Source organism: Miscanthus floridulus, chromosome 13 (genome assembly GCF_019320115.1).
Source record: "Miscanthus floridulus cultivar M001 chromosome 13, ASM1932011v1, whole genome shotgun sequence".
Taxonomy (NCBI): Eukaryota; Viridiplantae; Streptophyta; class Magnoliopsida; order Poales; family Poaceae; genus Miscanthus; species Miscanthus floridulus.
Genome location: NC_089592.1, coordinates 66,678,976 through 66,690,563, shown reverse-complemented (window position 1 = coordinate 66,690,563; position 11,588 = coordinate 66,678,976). Strand labels below are relative to the sequence as shown.

The following is an 11,588-nucleotide window of genomic DNA, read 5'->3' as shown; positions in this document are numbered from 1 at the left end:
AATACTAGGCGAGCTACAAACATATAGATGTGGTAAAGTCAATGTCACTGATACATGAGTCATAGTTATTTATTATTGTTATTGTAATAACGAACCCTCATTTTTTTGTTTTGCCCGCTTGCAGGTTTTGCTCCATGACAGTACCTATGCTGCATTGGGCTTGTTGTCCATTCTAGACCAAGCTATAGAGAGACTTGGTATGACAGGGAGTACTATACTAGGAATCTCAGCCAGCACACTATTGAAGGACGCCAGTTTAACATAAGAATTACTAACAGGGCCAATGGTCATTTAGTAGGTTTCATCTATGGATGATCATGTCACTGGTCTTTTGAAGCATGAGACAGTACAATCATATGAGCATTGGCCTTCATCGATAGCAGTGGTTAAAGAATCTATGACATCAATTACCATGCTTGGATGCAAATGTATGGTATTGTACATCCACCCCTCATTAGTGTTTGTTTAGGTTTAATTTGTAAGGTTTAAGTTTAATTCGGCTTGTGTTTGTCATGTAATTCATGTGATGTGCAACAAGAACTCTAAATTCTGATGTTGTACTTGTCTTAAACTTTTTTCTAGGCTTGCACATGCCATGGGTGAATGAAACACCAAGTTTGGGATTTTTCTGAGATGGTTTGATACTTTTTCCGGTTTAATTGAATTTTTGCCCGACGTCACCGATTAATTAGAGGTTGAACTGAGCCTACCCCCGAAACAATCCAGAATGGTGCCAAACTTTTCCACAAGGTCTCATGTGCCCTAGGGACTAATTTTATGTTGAGGTGGATGCAAAATTCTAGTGTGTCCAACATGTAATTAGACCTCTTTTGTCTCGTCTAGCACAAAGAAAAATATAATAATAAAGAATATGATCAGAAAAAACTAAGATCTTGTGTGGGGCCATAATTTGGGTGTACATGCTTGCAACAAAAATTCAAGAATTTTTGACTTAGGCGGTACATACATGCTTCACAAACCTATAGAAGTCCTCTCATGCTACATTGACTAAACACCAAGGTTTCCAAGGTTTCTGTGGTTCATATGCATTCCGGTATTGTATTCGTCTTAAACTTTTTCTTAGGCTTGCACGTGCCATGGGTGAAGGAAACACTAAGTTTAGGATTTTTTTGAGATGGTTTGGTAGTTTCTCCGGTTTATTGAATTTTTGCACGACGTCACCGATTAATTAGAGGTTGAACTGAGCCTACCCCTGAAACAATTCGGAATGGTGCCAAACTTTTCTGGTGGGTCTTATGTGCCCTAGGGACCAATTTTTGGTTGAGGTGGATGCAAAATTCTAGTATGTCCAACATGTAATTGGGCCTCTTTTGTCATGTTTAGCACAAAGAAAAATATAACAATAAAGAAAATGATCAGAAAAACCTAAGATCTTCTGTGGGGCCATAATTTGGGTGTACATGCTTGCACAAAAAAAATTAATCCATTTGGACATAGGTGCAATAGGAATATATATACGTGAATTTATTCAGTTTAAAAAAGAAAAAAATTATATATAATCATCATTGTTGGTTCCAAGATACCGACACTGATGGACCAAAACCGACAGTGATGACAATTATCACTATCAGTTTCATTTTGAAAACCGACAGTGATAGATATATTTTTATAAAAAATTATGCCCCGCACGGGATTCAAACCCAGGCCTTAGGCTCTAGAGTGTAGTGCCTTAACCGCTACGCTAGGATAGTAATTGTGTTAGGTGAGTTTTTTTATTTTCTTTTATTTAGTTATAGTGTAGTTAGTTTATATTCAAAAATAAAATAGAATAAAATTTTTTTGACCCGCCCGGAGTTTGAACACTAGTCTCGAGCTCTTGAGAGCAGAACCATGACCGCTACGCTAGTAATGTAATTGCATTAGGTGTAGTTTTTTATTTTTATTTATTTAGACATAGTACAGTTAGGTGATTAAAAAATTAAAAGAAAAAAACAAAAAGTTTGGCCCACCTAGGATTCCAACGTAGGTCGCGGAGTCGAGAGTGTGTGGCCTTAACCACTGCGCTAGGATAATGAATTCATTAGTTTAGGTTATTTTTTTGTTTTTAACCTTTCAGTCCAACCGGTTGTGGTAGTGCACATCACTGCCGTGTTGGATTGGCACTAGTAGTGATGTGCCATGAGTATATAACCCGGTGGCATGGGTTGAAATTTTTCTAACTCATTTGAAGTCCGTGCCATCCACTTCCTCCAAGCCGACGGAGCATCGCCACCACACGTGCCATCGTCTGTAGCCAGAGCGCCCTCCTCTTCTTCAACGACGATGTTCGTGCGTCCCTGTGCAACCCAGCCAGCAAGGAAGACCCGTGATGTCATCCTACACCCCGGTGTCCCCCACCCCGTGGTCCTCCACGCCGGTGTCCCCCACCCCATGGTCCTCCACGCCGACATCCCCCACCCCGCGTCTTCCACGTCCCCTCCCACCCGTCCCACAGCATGGATTTAAAGGAGCGCACGAATAGCGGCGTCACCACGCTACACGGTGAGCGTCTCCCTCACTGCCCCTTAGGTGTTCGATGATTTGCCGCTAACCGTCGTTGCCATCCTAGCCACGCCCATGTCATCATCTTCCTCCACGCCAACGGAGCTCCACCGCCACCCGTGTCACCGTCCATAGCCATCGTGCCATCCTCTTCTTCAATGCCCGACATCATCCCTGCCACACCAGCGGCTTCGTCTTCCTAGACGCCATCAGAGCACCACCGCCGCCTATGTCCTCGTCTTCCTCATCCACCCCGTGGTACTCCATGACATAGGCCATGCCCCCACCACCGCGCCTGCATCTCCCAAGACCGAGGCCCTTAGCAGCGCACGAAGAGCTGCCATCGCACCCCCACGGTGAGTGCTTCCATCACTGTCCCTTAGGTGTTCGTTGCAATACCCGTGACGATAACAACAACCTATTATTCTCTTTTTATCTAGATTTTGTGTATAAACATTTCAAAGTTCCTTAGTAGCAAATGTTCTTTGATCTATGCCGAACAAATTAGCTTAAAACACTATGGTCCTTTGAAGCATGGTTGAAGACATACTAGTGCTCAAAGTTTGATTGAAATGAGTTAGATGTTGAAATTCATGAGTTAGTTGTGTTGCAAATTGAAGTTTAAATATTTGAATATAGTCTACAACTTTGCTCAATACACTAAGCTTAGTCTACAACATGTTTGAATGACATAGCACTATCAACCTAATTTGGTTAAATGTATAGGCAACCATGGCATGGTATGTAGAGCATGTTGGTTGGGTGCCTAGGATCTACCTTACCTGAGAAGATTGCTATGCTCAAGTCATTCGCTACCCATGGAATTGTTACAAAAAATACAACACAGAAGCTAAAGCTTTGAGGGCCTACTATGGTGCAACGAGTGCAAACCATGGCCATCAGCCGGCACTGGAGATTGAAGAGGAGCCACCCACCGGAGATATGAAGATTAGGAGAATTGCTCCTTGGTCTTGGAAAGATATCATGCTTTTATTTATGGCTATGGTCATTGTTTTTCTTATTTGAAAGTTGATGTAGGCTTAGTTTCGTAGAACAGTAGGTGGACTTTGTTTTATATAGCCAATCAAACAATGAATTTGTTCTATGTGAACAGTATGTGGACTTATTATTAGACTTTGCATTAAATCTCTATTAGTTGGGTAATATACATATATGCACAAATGCTACTAGTAGTTGTATGTAGCCAAAATTGACCACGATCATGTCATAGCCATGACTCTTCATCGCTCGTTAACCCGTCACCAAAGAACCGATAGGCAACAAGGAGAAGCAGCTAATATCGCTGGGACGAAAGAGCCACATGATTCGACAAACGGTGTTGGTGTCAATCATGATGGTGAGAATGAGGTACCATGGATCCCTACCACTTGTCTCCAGCTAGATCAAGATGACCAAGATGCCCAAGATGACCAGATAACTTAGGTATCATGTGACTAGGTAGCCACACACGCTAATTAATTGAGAGGGTCTTATCTTACTTGGTGTCTCCAGTAAGAGCTTCAGCCGACCGAGGAGCTAGAACCAAGCGAGGCGTGTCACAGCTTCCTACTGGTAGAAATGCACACTTGCACATCACTTATTTTGACCAATTCGGGGAGCCGGTCAAACCGCGTAAAGCTTCGTCCAAATACAAGACTATCATTGGAGCACTTGTAAGGGATGAGGAGTCAGAACCAAGCAAGGCGTGTCACAGCTTCCTACTGGTAGAAATGCACACTGCACATCACTGATTTTGACCAATTCGGGGAGCCGATCAAACCGCGTAAAGCTTCGTCCAAATACAAGACTGTCATCGGAGCACTTGTAAGGGACTACATCCTGATTAAGTACATGAATTGGATTGGGAAAGATGATGACCCGTGGAGGATTCCCAAAAGTGAGAAGGATGACATATGGGAGAACAAGATCCCACTGTATTTCACTTTCCCACAGGACTATTACAAGGAGCAAGTCATGAAAAAAGCAAAAGAAATCATGGGGACATGCTTCAAGACTTTCAAGGGGACATTGTACAAGAAATTTATCCTCGAGGGTAAAGAGCCAAATTGGGACTATGGAGAGTAAAGCAGAAGGACTTCTGGTAGGAATTCAAGCAATACAGGGAATCCAAGGAGTACTTGAAACTGAGCAGGAAGAATAAGGAAAACTCGCTTAAAGCGACGAATCCTCATCATCTCAGCTCTTGTGGCCACGCTAGTAAGATGGTTGAATTTGAAAGTGAACTTGAGATGTTGGAACGGCTTGGCGTTGAGGCTAAGACTGCCAATTGGGAGCCCAGATCAATATATTTCTGTATGGCGAGGGGGTACACCACAACACGGACGGCAGCTTTAGCTCCACAAATCTAGCCCTGAGCAGCCTCGTCCAGAGGATCTCTAAGGTAAATGATGAGGTGAGGCAAGGGACCCGCACTTCTAATAAGAAGAATGACATGCTCACCCAAGCACTTGAAAACAAGGACCCTGGTCGCAATAGAGGAGCCGGTCTTGTTCCTTAGAAATTAGCATTCGAGAAAAAATCTTCCACTTATCGGAGCCGCTCAAGGGGTAGAGCAGCACAAGAGGCAAAGACACTAAGGCGGCTAAAAGAGATTGAAGATAGATTCAAAAGATGGATTGATGCGACCATTAAAGAACGAGTCAAGGTAGCTATGCAGTCCATGGGATCAGGAGTAACACTAGACCCTGTTTTGACTAGCTTTAGCCCACAGTTCAGGGGTCGCAACAGTTGCGGATCGACCCCACTTGACAAAGAAGAGATGAATGTGCCTCATCCAGTGGATAGCATCATCGAACCCGTCAATGTTAAGTTGTACATCCGTCAGCAATGGACAACTGACAAGGTGGCGGTCAGCCGGGCCTGGCTTGTGGGAGACGGGACCATTAATGGCCGCCCAATTCCACTAGGGTATGCCCATATCAGCATTGATAGTATACTTGATAAGAAGTATAACAAGATACACATTGATTACCCCACACAGGAAGACAGGCAACACCTTGTTTAGAACAAGGGCGCTCATGTGGTCTAGCGCAAGTGCTTCATTAAATTTGATCACCAGTTGTCTTCGGATGATAAGGACGACTGAATCTCCGGCGTCCAGAGATGATCACTCACCATCTCCCAATAGAGGAGATCACTCTGCCTTCCCTCCTCCCTTGTCGTCACCCTCGAGAAGACAGAAGTCTCCTTCTCTTCCTCCTCGTCCTCCTCCATCTTCATCAACCCCGACAAAAGAGAAGACTCCTCCTCCCTCTTCATTAGCCCCGAGAAAATAGAATTCTCTTCCTCCTCCTCCTTCACCTTAGCCCAAAACAAGATCAAAGACATCCTCGTAGTCGCAGAAAAGGTCCTCGGATTCGGTCGCTAATTCTCCCAAAGCGGACCGACAAAAAAAGAAAATGATGTTCAGTGGCAGCGCAACAAACTTGCTGAACCAAAAAAAGCCAGAAAAATGCAACAGGGAAGATGCTGTTAGATTCCGGAATTTATTGCCTCACTGTCTAAGTGGAGGGTGCAGTCCGAATTCGATAGGCAAACACAGAAAACGAACAATCAATTAAGAATCGAAGAGATGCACCATGAAGATCAAAGGAAGATAAACAAGATTGTCAAATACAACCCCGGATTAACCTTAGATGATGCCGCGAACATCTATTATGATTCAAAAAAGATTGCAAAACCGACAATCCAGTATCAAAGAGGCAATTTCTTGGTGACCAACGATGAGTTTAAAAATGTGACAACATATATGCGTGATTTCCATAAATATTACATCGCCGAAGCAACAGAGACGGATCAAATGGGTTTTGAAGTTATTATCTGCTACCCTCTTGTAAGTACCCTACACGTACGATATTATAATTAACTACTCTCTTGATACACCAATAATTAACTTTTGAACATTTCCCATGATTTATGCTGGTGTGTAGCAAAATATTGCTTAAACAGAAAAATCGCTCATATAGCCTTGTTGGTCCCTGAGCTAGTCAACGAGAAATCATGTGGAGGCATGTATGGAACTAAAGTGGAAGATCTGATGGTAACATTGGTTGCCATTTTCGAAGCTTTCAAGATGAATAATAAAACCGAAATACTTCTAGCCTACGACTACAAGTATGTGTTCTCTGCTCTTATTTTTATGCTTCTTTTTTTAGTTACGATTATTCATTAATAACTAGGATTTTGTAATTACAGCAACCATTTCGTCTTCATTGTTATCAATATTCGCAAAAATCGTATCAAGGTGTGGGACTCGGGGGAAAAGGAACTTTCTTTGCTCGATCCCCTAATCAAAGTGCTGAAAGAGTAAGTGAACCTAATAACATATTATTTTATAATCGCACATAGCACATTCTAATGTTGCCCCTTTTTCATACTTTATGATGTGGCATAGTGTCCAGGAAAGAATGATTGGTGGGACGAAGGTCTCATTTTAGGTTGCCCCAATGCAATTGGAGACCCTAAACCAGTCGGCGGGAAACAATAAATGCGGATTCTACGTAATGTGGGCAATGCTTCGCTACCTCGGCGTGAAATCAGAGCATGCAGATGCTTTGGTGTATATAATCCCCATTTCATTTATATCCGTTAATTCAATAAAACGATCTACTGTTATCTCTTACATTTGTGCCTTTCGATATCATCTTTTTTGAATGACAGTGCAAGAAATTTAAACACCAAAGACTGTTAGACATCGAAATCGTAGCACTATCATCGGAGCTAGCAGCCTCCATCCTATCCGAGTGCTTGGAATTTAATGGAACGTTCTCCATTGCACAGTCTGTGAGGTACAAGGAGCAGTACGGGATGGAGCGGCTCTCTAGACTTTTGTAATTTCTTTTTTATTTTGAGGGATCGAGATCTTGATAAGTACATTTGAACTGTAACCATAATATTTGTAATGTTTAATGTTGATGGACCTATCGTCTACGTAGCGAATATAAAGCGAAACCTAATTCCACGAAAAAATAAAAAAAAATTATAAAACAATAAAATACGAAAAAGAGATCACTGTCGGTTATCACAAAATTGATAGTGATGATAAAGAGGGCACTGTCGGTTGATGGCTCAAGCCGGCAGTGTTGGTCGAGCCATCACTTTCGGCTTGAAATCCAAACCGACGACAACACTGTCGGTTTGAACCACCAGCCGGCAATGATGGCTCGACCAATACAGCCGGCTTGAGCCATGAACCGATAATGTTGGCTTGCTCAACACCGCCGGCTTGAGACACCAACTGATAGTGTAGGCTTGCTCAACACTGTCGGCTTGAGCCAGGAGCCGGCATTGTTATCACTGTCGGCTAAGGCTACAAACCAATAGTGTTGTTCAAATGGACACTGCCGGGTGGAGCCAGGAACCGACACTGTTGGTTATAGATCTGTGTCGGTTTTTAGGAATCGGCAGTGATGTCAACCTCCCATCACTGTCGATATGCTACTGTCAGTTTAAAATCCGACAGTGAAATAGGTTTTTGAACAGACAGTGATATCCAAATTTGGGCAGTGCTTGAAAACACACAACGCAGACATCGTCAAGGTTAAAACAATCTATAGATTTTTGTCAGCGCATTGAATGGACTTTGGCTTCTTCGGCCCTATTTAGCTTGCTAAAACTTAGCTGAAACTGACTGAAAAACATTGTTCTGACTAAATTATTGTGAGAGAAAAATACTGTTTTGCCTAAAAAAGGAAACCGAATAAGTCGGCTTTAAGGTAAGCCGAACGGGGCCTTCATGATTTTACTACATAATCTATTACACCTAAAAAGTTCCAAACCTTATCGTCTGCTTAATAATCTCCGGAGTTTAAACGAGAACCCCCGCCCGGCTCGCACCCTGGCGGCCACGTTCGGCCGACGCGGACTCAACCAGAGTTCAACTACCGATAATCCGAAACGATACCCCCGGCCGGCTCGCAGCCTGGCGGCCACGTTCCCGCAGGCCTGCCTTAGAGTACTACTGCTACAACTTGCATGAGTACTACTGCTACAACTTGCATGAGTACTGAAGTTGTGAACTTACATGCGCATAAAAGATGCTAACTTGCATGTTTTTATGATAAATCATGAATGGTAAAAAAATGTAAAAAAAATATCAGTCACATATTCCTAACGATACATAGTATTTTGTGTAATTTACGTTTATTTTTTAGCTAACATATGGATCACTAGAAAAATTTGTGAAATAAATAAGAAAATGAACACACACGTAGCCTTCACACTTACGTGGCCGACGACACGGTCGAGCTCCTCGGTGGCCATGGCGAAGATGGAGGGCTAGCTTCCAAAGGAGCTCCGAGATTGCCCACTCCACGGTGACGGACGTGCTTTCAGAGCCACCAACTATGAGGTCCTGGGTGAACGCCTTCACACCTACGCGGCCGATTTGGACCTCGAAGGTGGGATCGTCTGCGAGCTGCATCAGCACGTCGACCATGTCCCGCGCCACGAAGCTCTCGCCCTCGCGCCGCCGACGCTCGCCGTGCTCGTCGAGAATGTACTCTATGAACTCGTTGAACCTCTTTCCAATCCTCTTCATTCTCCGCACGTAGCCTTGCAAGTCCAGCCAGTCCAGCCATGGGATCCAGTCGCCGATGTTGAGCACGCCGTTCACCAGCAGCAGCTCGTCCACCATCCACTTGAAGTCAGCCAGCGACGACACCGTCCCCTCCGCCACGTTCTCCTTCTCCCCGCCGCCGTCGAAGAGGCGCTTGCCCAGCACCATCCGCGTGATCACGTTCATGCTGAGCGTGGACAGGTGGTCCTTGTTGAGCGGCACGGCGCGACCCGACGCCGACGCCGACGCCGCGAAGAGGCCGCGCACCAGCGAGCGCACCTCCTCGGTGCGGATATGCTCGAACGACGCGAGGCGCGCGGGGCTGAACAGCTGGGTGGAACAGACGCGTGCGTGGCGCTAGTACGCGCCGTAGGGCGACCACGTGATGTCGGCGTAGTCGTAGGTGGTGTGCTTGCCGGCGGCCGTCCTGGGGCGGTCCAGGAAGAGCAGGTCGTGGGTCTTGAGGAACAGCTTGGCCATCTCGGCCGACGAGGCGATGACGACGGAGTAGGAGCCGAAGCGGAGGTGCATGAGCTCGCCGTACTTCTTGGAGAGCTTGTGGATGGAGAGGTGCGGGAGCGCGCCGATCAGGTTGAAGTTGCCGATCACAGGCCATGGTCTCGGACCCGGCGGGAGGCGATAAACGTGGCGGGATGTGCGTTTTAGTCTGTGGAAGATCACGATGGCGAGCACCATGGCAAGGGAGGTGAGTAACATAGAGTTAATACTCTATGTTGCAACGCATAAGAATGTGAAGTGAAGTTTGGGGGTGAACATCTTGTGCTACTTATAGAGCATTAGGATTGATACTTCTTAACGGAGCAAAATTGGACAGCGGTTGTTGAGGGTTTCAGCAGTATGATTGGCATGATAATAGTACTACTGAGTTAGTGTACTTCGCCTCTTGTCTTGTCTCGAATGGGTCCTGTATTTATCTTGGACTTTTAGCACACACTGATGGAGAACCTAATTATTTGTACAGAGTACCGTCTTGTGCTGTGTAGTAGTAGTCCTTAAAAAAGGTATTTGTGTTGGATCTCGATCCTTGAGTTGTTAACTCGTAAACGTCGAGTACGTGTATGACAGCTCTTTTCCATGACGCAGAGTCGTTTTTGCTTCAGAGTACTCACTCACCTAGTCACCTGGGGCCTAGGCGTACTACTACAGTTATTATTTAGCACGAAGGATGATGACTGGAACCTACTGCAGTACTGCTCTTAGGGCCTGTTTGTTCTATGGGACTGATGTACTGAGCTTTTTTTTTTTATTTTAACACTTTTTTAAACTAATTTTAAATCTAACACTGTTTTTTTTTTTTCAAAACTAACACTTTTGGCCGCGCCTATTGCGAAACGCCTGTGCCGCGCCATGCATGGTGGCGCGGCAGGAGGGTGACGTGGTGAAGACCGGGGTCGCTGACCGGTGACGTGGCAGGGTCTGCCGCGCCACCGATCTTGGCGCGGCCCTGACGCGCCACGGCGCATGGCGCGCCACCGATTTAGAATTTGTTAGTGATTTAGGATATTTAAGGTTTGGTTAGGTAGTTAGGGTTTAGGTTACTGTTAGTTAGGATTTTGGATTTAGGGACACTACTACAGGAATCAATTTGCGCAGCGTGGCCAAAATGCGCTCCGTGGCGGGCACCTCTTTTGCCCGCCACGGTTAACCGGTGGCCGGCCACCGAGGCGCCCGCTGTGGGAAAATGGTTTACCGCGGCGGGCCACCTTACTTGCCCGCCGCAGGAAATAGTTATTTACCGCGGCGGGCGGTATGAATCGCCCGCCGCGGTTAATACGATTTACCATGGCGGGCTCTTTAAACTGCCCGCCGCGGTAAAGAGTTGATTTACCGAGGCGGGCGTTTTATCTTGCCCGCCGCGGTAAAGCCTGTACAAATACACAGCACAACCCCTTCATCTTCTCCACGAGTCTTCCTCTCTCAAAACTCATGGAGGGAGGCTTTGCCCTAAAATTTGAGGAAACTTTTGATTTGAGTTGAAGGGCTTGGATTTGAGGGAGGAGGATATCATAAGAGGTTCATAAAGGCTCTCCCTCTCTCCTTCCATCCTCTCTCTCTATTTCCATCACCTAGAGTTCTCTCTAGATCTAGATCTAGATCTAGATCAATTTTAATGAAAAAAATGATGTCATGTATTTCTTTAACTTTAGATTCATCATAGATGCATGCTTCATCTTTCACATCGTCATTTTCTCTCTTTTTCATGATTTTGGACGTAAAAATCATCAATTTCTCCTAATTCTTCTTTATTTAATGTTGATTGTGACGGATAATGTTCGCAGGTATGATGGATAGGTCGGAATGGATGTACCGGATCGATAGAGTGAATGATCCATGGTACCTCTTTGAATTAAGGAAGTTTATTGCGGCTGGTAAAGCTCACCGTGAGAGACTGAAGCGGATGACAACCATATGTCCATGTTCTCGTTGCAAGAACCTGAAAGCCCACCGAGACAGCGAGGTGCAAACTCATTTGATCATGTATGGTTTC

General features: G+C 45.0%; 1 pseudogene; it reads right to left on the bottom strand.

Annotated features, from left to right (window-relative positions):
* Window positions 1-8,596: 8,596 nt before the first annotated feature.
* LOC136502130 (trimethyltridecatetraene synthase-like) lies at window positions 8,597-9,848 on the bottom strand (annotated as a pseudogene).
* Between the last annotated feature and the right edge of the window lie 1,740 nt (window positions 9,849-11,588).